The sequence below is a fragment of the Pectinophora gossypiella genome, chromosome 14, assembly GCF_024362695.1.
Source record: "Pectinophora gossypiella chromosome 14, ilPecGoss1.1, whole genome shotgun sequence".
NCBI classification, from domain to species: domain Eukaryota; kingdom Metazoa; phylum Arthropoda; class Insecta; order Lepidoptera; family Gelechiidae; genus Pectinophora; species Pectinophora gossypiella.
Window position 1 is genome coordinate 8,937,580 of NC_065417.1, and position 19,538 is coordinate 8,957,117.

Genomic DNA, 19,538 nt, shown 5'->3' on the forward strand with positions numbered 1-19,538 from the left:
AATGCCATCGAAATGGCAAGAAGAAGAATCAACTGGACGGGGTATGGAGCATTCTTCACCACGCTGCTTCACTACGGGTTGGTGGAGATGTTTTTACGGCTAGTAGCTAGTAGTCGTGACTAACGGCTTACTTTATTATGATATTGATTTTTTTTTTAATTAATAGGAAATATAAAATAGGAAAATACTAACATTTCGTATGCTATCTACTTACATGAGTACTCATGTGAGTAGTACTACTCACAGTACATACCTCCATTTGGTAGCGGTCGCATCCCGCAACGGAGTTATCCGTATCGCGGAAACTCTTCCACGGACTTCTGAACTTCGATGCGGACCACCCGGTCAACTTCGCCAACTTCGTAAACTTTAGCTAAACATTTTTTCCAGCCGAGTTCATAAATTGTCGACGAAATTTATTTTCCTAGTTCCGAAAACAGCGGCCATATTTCTTAGTCTATACTTAGTTAAGCCAGAACACAGGCCACTTACCCGACTAAAGTGTCGCTGAGATAAAAAGTTTTCTTTCATTTTATGCTACGCGAGTTTTGCTTACGTGAACTTTTGGTATGTTTTACACACGATTTAATGCCTAAGTGTGAAAATATATAGGCAACTTGTACTACTGAAAAGCGAATGAGTACCTAATGGTGTAGTAATCTACTTCTCTCCTGAACTGAGAGAAAATAAATATGTGCTTTCCTTTTAGTACACAACAGAGACATAGATACATCCCCTACTCAAGCATTAACCTTGCTGCCTGGGGTTGCCTCATAACTTTATGCTTAAAAACAAGAAATAAACACTTTTTACTTTTATTTATTTTATTTATAACATCACGCCTGTACCCCCGAAGGAGTAGGCAGAAGTGTATAGTATAGTATACACAAACTCCTCGCCTGCTAAGTTTAAGTCCCATGTATGAAAGCACATAAAATTAATACGCTAAGCTACTTATTTCACCTCAGGTTCGTTATTAAGTCACGGATCATAGAAACAAAGCAGATATATAGATATATGCATTCAGCACACCCATGTCGTCGGCGTCTGAAGCGGCCGCACCAAGACATATCTGGCTGGATGGACCACTACATCGATTTGTCCACGCTTCATTGCGTAGTAATATAAGCGCTAGTTGTGATTGCGCGATATCAAAGAAGGAATGAATTATGTGGAAAGTTTTGTAATACGATCGTTACCTCATAAAATATGATTTTGTGCATATTTCGGTCCCACCGACTATGCTCCCGCGGCATCTCTTCATAATAAGAACCTGGGGCCAGAGTCAACAATACCTACGGCATATTATAATACCAGAGCCATAAGTGGTACATAAATACCACTTTATGATAACTGTCTGAAAGCCTAACTAGAATTTATATGATGATAATATATATGAATGTACTCGAAACGCCTCACAAAGGCAAGGTTTATTTAAGCAACTAAGAGTTAGGAATCACGGTAGTGATATAGGTATCTTGCACACCCTTTTATCAGAGCCTACGAGCAGAGAAGCATATTTAATTTATGCTTTCATTCCTAAAAGTTAACCATCTTAGGCTGTTGTGTGTGTGTGTGTGTGTGTGTGTGTAGGGGGGGGAACATGAATTAAATACTTTTCTGATTTATTATTAGTTCTTGACAGTCTTGGTCGATGGGGCCCTAATAAACTTTGTTAAAAGCCCCTAACATAACAACATAACATAAATAGCCTACGTATATACGTCCCACTGCTGAGCACAGGCCTCCCCTCTATCAACCGGAGGGGGTATGGAGCATACTCCACCACGCTGCTCCACTGCGGGTTGGTGGAGGTGTTTTTACGGCTAATAGCGGGGACCAACGGCTTAACGGCGTGCCCTCCGAAGCACGGAATCATCTTACTTTTAAAAGCCCCTAAATAAAAGAAAAAAGCAGATAATAAGTATGTCCGCAGTAAGATTAGGTTAAGTCAGATAGTACAGGCGGTGAAACTGGCCCTCTGTCTCTTATCTCATCAATTCATATTTTTATCACAAAAAGTCAGAATAGATATATTAAGTTAACTTTTTCATTTAAGCTTATATACAAAATATTGTTAACAAGTACTTCTCAAGTTTTTTGCATCGTAAACAAAATTTCCTAAACCAATTGGGACTCACTTTGTTTTTTCAAAATTCCATTAAGTTAATAGGCCATTTCAATATTCAATTCATGACATAATGGAGTAAAAGCTTGAAAAATGAACGAGATAAGTAAGCTTTCATCGTAAATTATTATTTTTTATCAAAGGAATCGAAGGTAATTATGTAGACTATTATATTTTTGAGTACCTACAGAATAGCCTAAGTACACCCTGTCTACGACATGTGCTATTGTTCTCACATCGATTTTCTACCTTATTGATTTGAAATTATTGTGTACGGCGACCTGCTCTGAATTCGCATGAGTGTAGTTCTTCATTTAAGTAAGTTTTTATTTCGTCAGGTGCAGGTAACAGAATATAAAGATAATTTAAATAGATTACACACAACAGGACAAAAGTTAGTAACGTTACGTTTTAAGTTTATTTGTGAAGTAACATAGATGATTAATAACTGTAACATGTAGGCACTTACTTTGTTGTATATCTAGCCTATTTATGTACATTACTGAAAAAAAAAACTTAGTGAAAGTTTTCGAAACAAATTGACTCCTGAACTTTCTATTAATCATTCAATAAACTATGTTAAATAAAAAGTTATTTTACTTAGTAATACAAAGTTCAGTAGTCATACTGTTTTGTAAACAATAACCAAAGTTTTGCTAAATATTTTTTCAATACAAACCTACTTTGGCAATTTGCACTAGGTATCAACTAAATCAATTAACGTAGATACATAAAAGTAATTTATCATTCAACTTTTAAGCTTTTGAAAGCATTTTATAACAAAAGCTTTAGCACTTTTCGTTATTAAAACAGTATTTCAACTTATAGCTTTATTTTCCCCTAGGCTTAGTTTATTGGCCTCGATATAACACGAACCGTCCCGTATGTCATTTCGTAGCCTGCGGGCACAAGAAATTGCATGAAATGCATCTACGGTACATGACCAAGTATGATGGACCTCCCGCGTTCCCCTGTCTTCTTATAAACACACGCTTAGGACACGCATAGGGTTTAGTCGAGGGGTCGAGAGATACTGGTTTTAGTATTATTCGTGTGGGTTTCATATACCCCTACAGGGCATATTGGACGCAATCTGTGATACCTGACGGGATCCGGAATTTCATTATGGTCCATTGACTGCTTATGACGAGCAAGGGAGTGAAGCGTCCCGTCAAATTGTTCGCGACAAATATTGTTTGTTTACTCCAAGCTTGAGCGAATGATTTTTCGTCAAATATGGCTAGTGAAGATCGTAATGAACTGTTTATCTATACAGAGGTTAGTGACGTCGTAACGAAAAGTTTGAGGGATGATTCAGAACATGAATCTGAGTTGATATCAAGTGGCATTTTCAGTCGCAAAAGTATAGAACTGAAAATATTAATATAAAATAAAAACACTTTACAATTTTAATATTTTTTCATACTTATATATTTTTCTACCTGATATTAACTCAGAATGATGAGCTGAATCATCCCTCTCCGTATTCGTTACGATGTCACTAACATTCTATATCTGTCAAAGCTAATATTTGATAGAACTATTTACTTTACCTGTAAAAAGCATCATATTTTTTAACCTTAAATTCGATTTTCTCAAAACACGAATTTTGGACTTCTATTACATTTCACGGAAATTACAGATATATGAGTACCTTCCAAAGATTTTTTGTTAGACAAAGAAAGGGATACATTTGTATCCAGCCAAACCAAATAGCTATTTTAGTCTATTCTCGGGTGTTTTTCATTCAACGATAAACCTCTCTAGAAAAAATTCCTTAGGTCACACACCTCACTTATGAAAGAAGGAACACATCCACGTCATGTTATGAATTAAAATAAATATACTGACAGCAACGCATCGTGTGGTATGTTTCGCATATTTAAAACGAAGCAGCGTCATAGTTCAGACACCGCGTCGCGTCGCAACGCACAACGAGTCATATAGCCATTCTAAGGTGAAATAAAGACTGTTCTTAATAAATATAGTCCATTGTCCCCCCTGTTATTACATAGATTACAGGTTCTTTTGTATGCTTTCTCGAGACATTATGTCACATTGTAATGTGAAAGAAAACTGAATATTTTATCTTTGCCCCGCCTGTTCGAACGAGACGGAATAATTACAACTCGCTTCTCACTAAAGAAATTGTTCTAGTGACAATTATCAGGTTGGATTTGCTATGGAATAACGAATATTTCATTTATGTGTAATGATAGAGGGGTGTGTAAAAGCATTTTCATTTATTTAAGGCCCTTTACACAGTGCGACTTTTCGCTGCCTCACTGTCGCGATAAGGGTGCCTTTCCATCAGAAATGTGCTATGCTACGATGCTACGGATGCGTTTGATATCCACCAATCATATTTATTGGTGCACATAGCATAACACCGGTGGAAACGGATTCAATTAAGATATGTTTCTTTTTATATGGAAGGATGCGTATTATATATGTGTGCTATGGATGCGTGCTGTGGTTGCGTACTTTAGCTGTGCTCCGAGCAGAGTACCTACAGTATGCCCACACAGCTACTTTGCGGAGGCGCATCTTAGCAGCGCATCTTCCTCGCACAGCTACATAGCTTAGTATTAGTGGAAAGGGTCACATAGTTTCGTAGCGCAGTTTATACATCTCCGCAGCATAGCTGTATAGCACATCTCTGATAGAAAAACACCCTAAAGCATCGATACTTCAATCTTTAGGTACACACACGCGCTTCTTTATGTGGCGATCGGCAATACAAGCACGATGCAGTAGCGATACAGCTTCCGCTTCGGGACGGTACTGAAAAGTATCGGCGTCCGAAGGACGTAAATATACGATCCCGACGACCCGATTACTCTAGCCATAGAGGCAGCCAATCAGCTCGCGACACCAAACACTTCAGGACCCCGATACCGACCCCGCCGGCGTGGTCGACGATTTTCCTCATTCAGCGCTTATCGCTATCGACCCACTAGGGTCGATTAATTCTTTCAAATATTTTTCCTCTTAGACGATGCCCTGAGCCGAGGTTCGCGCCCAACTGGGCACCCTCAGGCCTGTTGTCTTAAACGTTGTACCGGGTGAGAGCCTTCAGCGCTCCCCATTTGTCCGGCCAAGTAGTTAATGCCATCTGCGGCAAATCTACAATAAGTCACGTCAAAAAAAGCGATACAGCATAGCATTGCAACTGTATCGCGCACATTTATTAATGTTGCTATGGCACATTTATTTATGGTACTATGGTAACGACCTCCATGCTCTAGTAGTTGAGCGTTGTCCTCACGATCCGGAGGTCTCGGGTTCGATTGTCGGTGGGGACATATCACAAAAAATACTTTATGGTCCCTAGTTCGGTTAGGACATTACAGGCTGATCACCTGATTGTCCGAAAGTAAGTTGATCCGTTGGGTCCCGGTTACTACTTACTGATGTAAGTAAGTAGTCGTAACATGAGCCATGTCAGGGGCCTTTGGCGGCTCAATAGTAACCCTGACATTAGGGTTGATGAGGTTGGTACTCCACCTCACAACCCACGTGATAGAAGAAGAAGAACTATGGTAGCACGGCGACTGCATCGCTACTTACGCGCGTCTGCATCGATGCAAACGCGATACTGCATTGCAATTGTATCTATACAAATTTCATCATCATCATCATCATCAGCCCATTAACGTTCCCACTGCTGGGGCACGGGCCTTCCCTATGGATGGATAGGGAGATCGGGCATTTAACCATCACGCGGGCCTAGTGCGGATTGGTGGTTATTAACGACTGCTAATAGCCGGGACCAACGGCTTAACGTGCATTCCGAAGCACGGAGGAGCTCGAGATGAAAACTTATTTTTTTGTGGTCACCCATCCTATGACCGGCCTTTGCGAGCGCGTTTACCGCTGCGCCACCGAGCTCCTCCTATAGCGACGTTATCGCGCTGCTGTAAAACGCGCGCTTACGTCCCTTCTTCTTCTTACGTGTGTGTTATGAGGTGAATTACCAACCTCATAAACCCTGGTGTCAGGGTTATTAATGAGTCGCCATAGGCCCCTGAGAAGACTCATGTAACGACTACGTACTTACATCAGTAAGTCTTAGTAGCATCGCATCGTTAACAAAAATCGTGGTTTTCACTATAAATCGTGAATAAGCACACAGAATATACCCAGTCCGATTTTTACCCGATCTAAACAACATTTATTATCGAAGTCGTACAACCAGTGAAATAAATCTAGTTTGTAAGTCGAATAGTGATATAAGTACACTATAAAGTAGAATTAGGAAGTTAGTAATGGAGTTATCGAGAACTCGACGAGAATAGCCGTAAGTAGAAAGTAAACACCTTCTTAGAGAAGTTAGCTCAAGATAAAGGCAGTTAGGATAATTTAATCAACGCTTTAGTTATTTGGAATAGTTGATTAAAATATACATCGTACTTAAATATCGATATTAAGTTTTAGAGTGGTATTAATAAACGAATCCTCAGCCTTGAGACTGCTCTCAAGATCATGTCAATGTGACAGTTCTCATATAAAAACAGAGACTTGAGCATGATCTTGAGGGCAGTCTCAGCTGAGATTCGTTTATTAATACCACCCTTAGTTTGATGTTCATTTTGATGCAAACATTTTTGATATCTACAAAAATGGAATGCGTTTAGCATAATGTAAATGAATAAATTAAGTACTTGTATTTTTTTAATACTTGTATTGAGAGTAATAAATAAACTAAAGACTTTGGTACACCAAAAGCAGGAGAAGGTCGAAACTAATCAGAAGCAGTTCCAACGCAGGTTCGCGTTACAACCGCTACAACTGAACAATTGCTGTCATATTTGATTCTCGTGCAATATTCTCGATGAACGATGTATTTTTCTAGTAATTTTACGCACTAATTCTTTGTTTTTTCCATCAACTGCGCTTTCACTGCGAAGGCTTGCCTTCAAACTGGCGGAGCGCCGTGCCTACGCTGTTAGTGCTTTTGATGTGCTGTATTTCACCCCGGCCATGTCATAGAAGTACTGGGGCAAAAGGCCACATCGAAGAAATTCATCTAAAAAAGAAGTATTGTTATATGACCTTTGTTTGCATTGCGCACTTACTTTTGTATGCGCAAATGGCAGATTGCAATATTGCTTTTTAGATGAATTACTTCGATGTGGCCTATTCAACCTCCCAAGACTATATTCGCTCGAATCATTGATTATAGAGCTTTATTAGGCGACACAAGTGATGTGGCCACCACATGGACGTTTTGCTAATTAGGAGTGTTGCTCATTAGACGTTACGCGCGTCGGGCGATTTGCTACTTAGACGTTCAGCGTGGGAGGGTGGGATGTTATCCATCTTAGAACTTTATAGGTATCATACGACTCTGTTATGTGCAGGAAGTATAACAAGCTAATAAACAGTATATTAAACAAATAATCGAAACCACACGACCGGTTGCACCCGGATTTCATAACAATTAAGTATATTAAACGAGTAGTGGAAAAGTACTCTTAATAATCAGTTTTAATACCGAGTGTTTGTTTGTACGACTTACTATAATACTAATTATACGAGTATTATCAAATTAAATTGGTTCCACATATTAAACCTTACATATTATGTATTCCGTGAAATAAATAAAGCACTTATCTAATTAATTACACGTTTTTAAATGATTTAAGTAATATTTCTTTTTATTATTGTTAAATTTCAGTTTTGAAACATATCACTGACTCAATTATGGAGGACCAAAGAACCAAATCGGTATTCCAAAATGGTGAATCTATTTGGGCGATGGACTCAATACTGCAGTGCGCGGCACCTCGATAACACGGTTCATCATGCGAAAAAAAGTCATCGAATTAGAATGTAACAATAAATGTTTAGATACATTTAGTATAATTACAAAACCAAATATTATAAAAATAACGTTTTAGGAGAACATTAACTTCTTTCACCCTAAGGTTGCCCGGCAGAAATTGCTGTTTAGCAATAAGGCCGCCTATTGTGCTCATTTTTATTCGTATGTATATGTATGTTATGTGCAATAAAGAATGATTGATTGATTGATTGGTTGAATATTACACTTAAATTGATAACTGAACGCCGAGGCGCGGTGAAAAAGCCCCGCGCTGTTTCTAACCTGATTCTGCTCTTGGTGTGTCGGAGCCTTTAGTCAGTAGAAAGCTCCTGTAGCTTGCAAGTTTACTAGCGTAGGAAGCCGGAACTTCGCACTTTGAGCTCTTAGCCGGTAATGAGGCAACTTCCTTGTTTTTCTAGTCCTCATCTACTACTTTACAGCGTCCATTGCCGTCTTTGTTTAGAACAAAAATGTGAATATGTACTCTCAGTTTATTTTTCTTAAGACTAGTGTAGTGTACTTTTTTTTAGTTTTGAAAAAGATGGCGCGACGTGTTAGACCATTTTTCAAACTGTGGCACGCACAAACTGGTGACAGGGAGGAGTGAAAGAAGGGAAGAGAGACCTTTGCCATGCAGTAGGACATTAATAATAATTATTATTTTAATTAAGTTAAGTAGTCACATCTAATAGTATAATTAACCATAATAAATATTCGTAAAAGGCCCAAGTTTCAAATGGCAAGGAATTGGTATGGTATCAATTCTTAAAATTATTATTTCTTAAAATATCTTATTCTCAGAAGGCTCGATTCTTTTAATAACTAATTTTCAAAGAATATGTAATAATTATATAATATATTATATCGATAATTTAATATTTATAATTTCTAAGAATTTTCTTTAAAAGAAGTAATTTCTTTGTATTCATTAGACGTTTGCCAACTAGTCTAGGGTGAAACGGGTCGTTGTACTACAAATTCCTGGGAGAGAAATTCACGCTTCATTTCGAATAAAAAGACTACAAATACCTTAAATTTAAGTCCATAATACTCCACTTTATTCAAATTTTAGTCTGAAAATAATAAGCTATGTAGCTCACATTAATTTCGTATACTTACTCCTTAAATTAACTCACCACATTATCTCTACAAAGGCAATATTTCAAGTAAGCCGTAACCTTACTTAATTTTCAAACACTTTATACCTTTCACCAACCTACTTGTATTACAAGGTGAAGAAAGTAATTTTGGATGGTTCTAGTGAACTTTAAAAGTGAGCCCTTGAAAGGGATAAATCAAGTCCCCAACATGTGACCCCTGGAAGGGTTCTGGAGGGCCCAAGTCCCACTGAAGGGTAGAGTGTTCCATGTTCCGTATGATTTGGGTAATTTGCTGTATTATGTTTACGGTTCGCAAAGGTGAAATTTTACCTTTGGTGGAAAATTCAGGTACTTAAAATAATTTTAGTAAAGACCATCTCAAATGTTTTGGAAAACCAGGTCAAGAGTTGGTTTATGTTGGATACTATTATAAAGTCAATACAAGCTCATGACTATATACGGCCTCCGTGGTTCAGTGGTTGAGCGTTGGGCTCCGGAGGTCCTGGGTTCGAATCCCGAGGACATATCACAAAATCGCTTTGTGATCCCTAGTTTGTCCGTCACCTGATTATACATTGTTTTAAGTTTACGCGGTTATTATTAAACGCGGTAAGAACCCGTTATTATGTGCGTTACCTGATTGTCCGAAAGTAAGACGATCCGTGCTTCGGAATGCACGTTAAGCCATTGGTCCCGGATACTACTAACTGATGTAAGTACGTAGTCGTTACATGAGTTTTATTGTTAATTTTTTTTATGTTTTATCCCTTCGCGGGTTGTAAGGTCAGACAGGCAGTCTGAAAAAAACCGGACCTGTTAAATCTTCAGGTTAGGTAAACGGACCCTGTGAAAAACGGGATAATGCAAGGGAGAAAAACCATAAAGCAAGGAAATATGTAAAAAAAAAATGCACAAAGATAAACATAACAAATGAGACAAACAGAAGAGGTACTTTATTGAAAAATAGGCAACTTCAAGGTGCAAGAAATAATCTTTACGAGCTAAAGCACAAAGTTGTGTTTTCAGTAAGCCAAGTAATCTACAACATCTATTATTATGATGCCTACACCATTTTGAATGCGATCCCGTAATAAGCGGACCCTGTAACAGGATAACGCTAGGGAGATGATTTTCCCTTAATAGAGTAATTTTTATTGATATTAAGCAAGTACTTATAGTTTTTTTTTCTACTCGGCCGCGAACCATTCATTTTAGTTATTACATTTACTATATCAAAATTCATCTGAAAATACCGTTTAATTGTTAACAGTGTACGTAACCAATAAAGACACTTATACATTTATACTTACGTAAATGTAGGGTTGGGAAACACGGTATCTTACGCCTGGGGATAATCTCGGCAACGATTTAGCGGGCGAGCGCTGTGCCCAACCCTATTGTCCCTAATTGGGGTATATTCGATTATGTCCCAGTTCCCGTTTACCAAAGCTGTAATTCCCATATTTTTTGTCTTTATCCTGACAGATTTAGCTGCGTTAGCCGAGATGGGAATTGGGCTTATTACCCAGGGCCTTATTTTGTGATTTCGGAGGTAACTTAAACCTAAATAAAGCAGCGATATTTATGGTAGTAATATAATCATTTTTGGGGATTCCTTCTACAATTATCCTACACGAAGTCATCACTACTTTAAGAGCCACGCTCTTGTCGATGTAGCAGTCTCTATGCTTTCCGTCTTGCCTGTACTTACGTTGCTATCTTAAAAACATAAAATATTATTTAATATAATTATTATTAGTTTCTTAAAACGTATCAATTAGGAACTTTCATTCTTTTTGACTCTCCCAACCCTGACATCAAGTTTGCTTAGGTTGATCACCGATCTCATTTTCATTTTCATTTAAGTACCTACAATTTTGAAACCACTAAAGTACTAACTTTTTTTAAAATATCTGTTTCTTATGAGTCTTCCAGTTATTATGGCCAGATTATTAATTTATAATCCCGTAACCTGTTTTTATGACTCAATTTTCTAAAGTTAATGCTGTAAAATAATTTATTTACGGCGACTTTTCCAAAGAAAATTGAAGTTTATATGTTTTATATTACCCTTGATAATGGTGCGCTGAAAGCAGACGTACGGGGCACGTTTATCGATCAACCGCTAATGGAGTTAACCGGAAAACTATAAATTCCACCGCCCCTTTCTAAAAGGATAGCCACACAGACAACTCCGTGGCAAATGGGAATTTAGAGCCCCTGAGCGAAGCCCTAATTGACAAAACATACTCGATTACAGTTCCCCCTTCGAGTGTGAACTAATCGGTGTCAACGCTAGAAACACACTAGAAATAGATAGACCCTTTATTGAGCACAGCACTATTTTACAGAAACAACTTAACAATAATGTGGACTAAGGCGGCTTTATACCTAAAAGTTTTCTCAGACAACCTTGAAGAGAACCTACCAACCAACCTTGGAGTTTTACTTATGGATGGAAAAGGTCTGTAAATTTGCCTACTAAATGTAATGTACACGCATAATATACACAGGGTAGTGACATCCTAACGAATACTGAGGGAGATGATTCAGACCATGATTCCGAGTTAATTGATGTGGAATTTTTCTCACGTACAAGTACGTACAGGTACTAGTACGTTTGGGTGTTAGTAATATCGTAACGAATGCTGAGGGGGATGATTCAGATTATGATTCTGAGTTAATATAATATCAAGTCGAATTTTCCGTCGGAAAATTCATGTAAATTTTTGGTTTTATTAAATTAATTTCAGTCCCATAATTTTGCGACGGAAAATCCAACTTGATATTAACTCAGAATTATGGTCTGAATTATTACCCCCTGAATATTCGTTACGACGTCACTAACACTCTGTAATAAAATAATTTGTGTATGATAATAAAATAAATATAAAAAAATACCGTAAAAGTAAGATGTTTCCGTGAAGAAAGGCATATTTAGCCCTTGATCCCATCCTGGGCTACTAGCCCAAACGCGTCCACCAAGCTGCATTGGAGCAGCGTGGTGGAGTATACTCAGCACCTCCTTCCGGTTAATTAAGAGTAACCCTGTGTCTTATAGTGGGACGTCTATAGGCTGTTTATGACCAATAAAAGAGCTCCATTCGATTTAAAACTGAACTTTTGTTAAGGCTCTATAAATTCTCCGTAAACCGTGTTTTACTTCATCACTTAGCTCATGAAAACTTCCCAGACACATTTTGTTGAAGCAAATCACTTTTTAGAAATAATAAAAGGAAATGTTTTTGAGATAGTTACTTGTTTATAGTGTCAATACCACACGTATATTATAAAAATGTTTTGCTGAAAAAAAATTTAGAATTTTATTTTTGATATTGTAGTAATGGAGTACAACTATTATGGCCGAGCTGATAACTTGTAAACAGATTTGGGTTTGTAATTCATGTTTCGATAATAAATTATTATCACGTGTTCAGCGGTCAAGGAAAACATAGTGCTGAGCAAACCCAAATTCCCGGAAAACGAGTTTCGGAGGTATGTGACCTAACCTGTATTGGGTAGGTTTTCCCTCCGCAGGTTGAAAGGTCAGACAGAATGACAAGGATTTCTTCAGGTAAGGTAAGCGGACCCTGTGAAAACGGGAAAACGCTAAGGAGATGATGACTATCTAAAGATTTATTTTCGTAAATGTACCGCCTAAACCACGCCCCTACCACAAGTACGTTATCAACCCGACACGTGGATATATTGGCGGCCTGAAGATTGACGAAAATAGCAAAATTTCCCTGCCTGTATAACCTTTTTATTAATATGGACAATGGTTTTCCTCAAAGCAATTCCTTTGTAATTAGTAATGTATTAAGATAACTTATTTGATTGACTGGCCAAATAAACATTATTAATACACATAGAACATGTGTAACAAACTCCGACATTGGAAGGGGAAGGGGGGAGTGGATAGTGTCCTTTCTAATATGATGGACAATTGTTATGGGCGATAGACTGATTCCTTGTCCGAGGTTTTTCTTGCAGCTTCTTTTCCCCGGGTATACAGGTTGTGAGAAGCTGCAGTAGTTTTAGGCAGATGAGACGTTCGTTATGTAAAAATCGACGATTCAAAGTGTAACTATGTTACCTACTGAATAAAAATATTTTTGAAATTTGAAATTTGTCACCATGAAGTTTAACATATCCATCTTAGTACTGCGTATCAACAGTTGCAAGTCGTCTTTGATTACTGGCCCTCCCCATTAGGATGTGGAACCGGGCTTCCAAAATCAAAAGTATTTCGACAAACACGTTATTTAAATTTATTTTGCATAAAAAAAAAATATTTTTTTTTATTTATTAATTATTCATTATTTTCAATAATGAAAATAAGTGCAAAATTGCTCCGCGCACACACAGTTACTCTCCACCATATATCCTCTTCCCCATTGCCTTCTCCACGTGATCCATCTTTCCTTTATCGTATTGTGTTCCACTTCATGCATACTTCACTCTACTACATGTATTACGATGCTGAAGGACCAGTTCAGTTCAATTAGCGATTATATTTCGATAAAGATAACATTTTACAATCAATCGTCTATCAGATTAGGTCGATTGAATATTTTTTCTCTAACAGTATGTCATCATTAGTCAATAATTTAAGAGCCACGCTCTTGTAGGTATAGCATTATCCATGCTACTTTTTAGGGAAAAATAGGGCAGGGGTTTTCCTCTTGCCTTCCACCCCGCAGTACTTTGTAGTAGAGTAGTCTATTTCAAACCCGTATTAGGACTTCTGTCTCCCGCCTCTGAATAGTACTGACAGTTACAGCTGCCCTCTGTAAGGTTGCAGGTTACAGTCCCTGTGACTTGCTCTTTCTGTCTTGCTTTGCCGTACCTATGGCTCGCATCTCGCCTCTGCAACCGTTGAGGTCTTCACCCGTATCCCTGGGCAAGGTTTTTACGTCATATCCCGAAGGCCTGGGCCGCTACTCCGAACTTAGCCAACATCCCACTCCGGTCTACTGGAATAAGAGGCGCCCATCCCCGCGGCAAGGACGCGCCGAACAGGAATTGCCCCAGTAGAGGGCAGAGAAGATGACTCTGCCACCCTCCTGAGGCCGAGTTACATACTTATATACATACATACATAAACTCACGCCTATTTCCCACCGGGGTAAGCAGAGACTATAGAATTCCGATTCGAATTTGGGGCAGAGTTAATTGTTTAAAACCAAAACCAAAGGCGACTACAATAATGTAAGTATGTAGTATCTAAGTTGCAGAGCACTGTCTTTCTCATACGAGAAATCTAGTCGAAAATGCAAGCTCATTTCTTTATAGCTTCTTTTAACCGTGGAAACTTGTATGTTCTGTGTATAAACCCGGGTGCATTGACATTCAGTGCTGATAAAGATGGGGATATTGAAATCTCGTACATAAAATGAAGTCCCTTGACGTTTCCAACTCTCTCAATATGCTGTAGAGAGGGAGATAATATGTAAATTATGTCATACTAAAAGAAATCTGCGATGTATATGACAATCTGTGCATGCATATGCATATGTGATTATGCTTTACGACCACGTCTTTTGGAATGTTTTTCTATCCTCATGCCAGACCCTTATGTAGTGTATATAAGTGTTTCATTTATTATTATTTTTATAAAATTAAAGATTTCCAACTATGAATCCGATATTCTTAAAGTTGACATTGAAATTAAATGGAGATATTGTTAAATAGATGATTTAAACCCAATCTGATGATTTAAGCCAATGGTCTGGTCACCAGAAGTCATAGAATAAACTGTAGGTGATAAATACTGGTGGCAGTGACATCGTAACAAATACTGAGCGGGATGATTCAGACCATGATTCTGAGTTGATATCAGGTGGATTTTCCTGTCAGAAAATTGATGTAAGTTTTTTTTTATTTTCCGTTCCATACTTTTGCGACGGAAAAAATCCACTTGATATCAACTCAGAATCATGGCCTGAATCATCCCTCAAAGTTTTCGTTACGATGTCACTAACACCTTGTATTGGATAGATTTTGCCCCAATACGACTGTGGGCTTTCGAGTGCTCGCAGCGGGTTTTCTGGGTGAAGCACAGTCAAAACACTCGAATTTAACACGAATATTTATTGCTAAAGGCACACGTTACTTTTTTTTTTGGAAATTAACGCGCTGGTACGTGATTCGTCGTGGATCGCGGCAGACGAAAAGCATCCCAGAAAAACGAAGGTGATTTTAAAACAAATGCAAATTGCACTCATGCCAGCAAAAAAATTACATAAGCGCCTGCACATTTAAAAATAGCAAATACATTTGAACATGTTACTAGTTTTGCAAATTACAAAATATTTCTACTTGGTGAGCTCGTCGCTAACAGCGACCATGGAGCGAACTGGATTTACCGTATCCTCCCGGTAGCAGCCACTTTAGTCTGTCTAAACTATAAGCTGTTGAGGAGTAAGGGAGAATGTATGTCTCCTTCGTACGCTCGGGATAAGGAGGCACACGGAAAAACAAGATTTTGTATGAAGTGTGCAGACTACGGTATGATCGTGTCGACTGATTGCCTTAAAGTAGTCAGCTAGTAAATAATTATATCCAAGAAGTACTCCGCATCCGCAACAAACTTAAGTAAAATATCGTTCTATCTTATAGGTGGGACATACTTCTAGATGCTCCCATTTTTGCGGTAAAATAAGTCCGCAATCGATACTTTTATCGACTCTTCGGTAAACTTGTAACGTCTTTTATAGAGGTTGCTGTTAAATATTTTATGGGGTCACTGACCGTCGAAAATCAATTTAAGACAAGGAACTTAAAAGAAGGGGTCGCTTATCTACAGTTGGCAGCTGGTCTGAGACAACAGAATCAATGGAGCTGGGGTGCTGATTTTATTAAAATTATATATTGTGGAATCGCTCTTGCAGATTTTCCTTTGTTTTCGCGTTATCGAACTCTCTAGCTCATTGGACATAATTATTTGGGTTTAGCTCGGGTATCGAATGCTGAATCGTATCGCGATCTGTCTGCAGGTGTCTTAATTCAAATTTGAACTTATATTAGGTTTTGGGACCGAAAGTAGCTACAGCAAAATATATAACTATGTATGGTAAATAACCTCCTTTATGTTTCGCTGTATTCGGCTAAATACTTAGCACATAAATCTGTGCCAATCTTACAGAATAGGCTTAATATTTAGCGTAACTAATTCAAAACCTACATAAAATAAGATCACGCATATATCTCGTTGCGGTAGGCTGAGACCATGAAATTCCACTTACTCCGATCTGACAACACACCTTCGCTTTTTTTACTCTCAAAACACTTCTTAATATATAATAAAGTCACCTTTAAATTTAATTTTTGTACTGTTTTCTGTAGAATATAGTAAGTATTTTAGTATTCGCAACGCAAATATAATACAAACAAATTATAACATTATTTCAATTTTACCTATTCAACAGCATTAACTCTTCTTGTTATCTTCTTCCAATCCTTTTATCTCCCGCTGAGTTGTAGATCTCAAACAACAGATTTCCACTCCTCGAGATTTTAGAGGTAACAATAATATAATATAATATAAAAAAATATGTTTATTACTCTCACATCAACACGATAATTGGTAATTAACAATAAAACAAGATTAAGATGCAGTTGTTGGTGAGAGAGACTGGGGTCTGTGAGAAGCGTTAGCTTGTAGTACAGAACCCCAGGCTCCCTCACCCCCCTCGAATGATTAGTGTCTATAGCTACTTATATTATGTTTATATAACACAAATTAGAAAAGATGAGATTTGATGATACATAAGACAAACATTTTAAAAACATAAGAGATATTGTATGTGCGTGTTTGTGTGCGAGTGCTTGTGTGTGTGTGTGTGTGTGTGTGTGTGTGAGTGTGTGTGTGTGTGTGTGTGTGTGTGTGTGTGTGTGTGTGTGTGTGCGTGTGTGTGTGTATTTGCGTGCTTAGCAATAGTCTAATTATCTTAGATATTTTTAGCTTGCTCCCATGACATGCCGAGAATTCATTAATAACTAATAATTTAATAAAAAAAAACTTCTGCTTTTGTCCATGAAGAAAGACTTAATGTCTTGGGTCTATGCGGAAATAAACAATACCAGTGACAGAGACTTAGAAGTACATTAAGTTGGGAAAGGTAGCGAACACGACTCCCCCGCCACTTACGCACCTCTACACGGAGCAAAGAAAATTAGGGGCGGCTTTTTACTACTTAATATTAATGTATTTACCTTTCAAGGGACGGAAAAAGTATGGAAAAACTCCGTAAAATGAAACGTTGCTGGGAGATGCACATTTCATGTCGGGCAGAAACAGCGTTTCAGGTTAATTGAAGTATTATTTATTAATAAGCTTCCACCCACGTCATTTACAAGTGAATCTTGAAACGCTATACAATATGTGCTTGGTAATTTTTAGAAGCAAGTATTTACTTGTTGAAATTTCTGTAACTCAATTATTTATTACTAAAGTAACTAATTTATTCACCCGTTTACCCACTTGTTGTTGTTATGCTTCTAAGTGGAATTCCGTGGTCTCTACCTACCCCACTGGGAAATAGGCGTGATCTTATGTATGTGTGTATGACTACGAATACGTACGAGACTACTCTGGGACAGTCATTGTTTCATTTCCTTTATAGTGTTTTTAGAAAGCATTTTGCTGTTTCAGCGCTCCCCCGCGAATAAATTCGATGTCCATTCGACCGTCACATCCAAATAAACACCTTCCCACATCCAAGAGGAAAAGTCATTGGGGAAATTCGTGGGGCGCGCACCGGGCGTGTTTTCACTCAGTGCCGTTTGCGACGACGCCGCGAGAGGGCGCGCTCACGCCCGCCGGCCACGTGACTTGTTGCTCGAAACACTCGCGACCAAAACATGTACACCCACCCTAACCTCACTCCATAACTCGGAAATGCACCACAAACCGTTTCTGACATGAATTTTATAACAAAACCCCTCTACCACCACGCCAAGTTATTCATGATACTCTCCTTCGCGTCAGCCGTTATCCTCGCCGGAATACTCCTGCGAACAAAAAGTAAACAATCGCAAGCAACATGGGAAGAAATACAAGAGTACGAGAACAACACTGAATACGAGCCGATGACAAATGCGACCGCCCGGGAGCCGAAGAAAACGCGAAGAAAAGAATACCTGTACCGGCTGTTGACAAATACGACCCGTTCTCTCATACAAATGGAAATAAAAGCTAGGAGACTGGAGGAAAATATGCGTAGGATTAAGGAGAAGACTGCAGATTTATTGTGGAAGAATAAGGATAAAGCATTGTGGCATATTCTATTCAAAAATATAAGCAGGCACATTTCAATACGACACGAATTCCACCAGCACTCGAGTCTGCGTCGGATAATGCAGGACAGCCACTCGCACAGACATAAAGTGGAACGGAGAAAACTTTTGTTTAGACGATAGACGTATTAGTAAAGTTACCCTATAAATATTTGTACGCGAAAGACTTTGAAATATATTGAACTGACAATAATCGTATTTTAAGTCGTATTACGTTTTGTGCAGTTGACTGGAGGCGAGCTAGTTCCACGATCACGTATGTACCATGTGTCTGTCTTATTCCTTCAGCTACAATTTTATTGTGCAGTAGTATATCTTCGCCTTTCTCGAGTCTTAACGACGCGACGCACGCTGAATGACATTATTGCTCGCGTATTTTGTAAAGGAAACGACAATTTGTTTTTATCTCCGGCTCGTAATGATATTAAACACGTACGCTTATCATTAATCAGATATTTGTAATGAGATCAACACAAATACAGTTAAAATATAGATAAAACAATTAATTAAATGCAAGTATTATCTGATTTTGTCTACTTATTTTACTCGTCGATACGATGATTACATCAAGAAGACAATTTTCGCGCACAATTGGTATTAGTCATATAAAATGAATACCTATGAAGAATCGTTTGGAAATATGGGTACCAACTTATCGCGCAAGAAGTTTTTTTTTTAAAGAGACATATCTTTAACTATATGCTCCGGATGATAAACAAGTTACCATATTCTTTATATATTTTTGCTTCTCCTGACTCCTGATTCATCAGACAAAATTAGAGGAGATAATATAAGTACATATATCGACGAGTCCAACATAAAAAGTTAACAACCATTACTGTTATCTATTAGGTACCTACTACTGTATGTAGCGTCAGCAACAAAAGCAAACTATTTTTTTAAAGGGAATAAATTTTTAAATTGTTCTTAATAACGATTGTAATATCATACCATTCTTATCGAAAACATGAATCATTAGTAGCTTTGAATATCTACTGAAATATCTACATATTGAATACTGAAAGCTATAGCCGTAACATGAACCATCTGTATTTTAATATACCTAAAGAAACTAGGTACATAAAAGCTTATTTCCTAGCGAGTTAAACAGAATTACCCTCCCTTCAGATTCTTTAATCGTTTTGTAAATGAAATATTTAATTTAAAAACTAAACGTTTTAAA

General features: G+C 37.9%; 1 long non-coding RNA gene across 1 annotated transcript in view; it reads left to right on the forward strand.

The window, feature by feature from the left end:
* LOC126372897 (uncharacterized) overlaps positions 1–19,538 on the forward strand; it is a 78,957-nt gene that overhangs the window by 14,827 nt on the left and 44,592 nt on the right. The window lies entirely within an intron of this gene.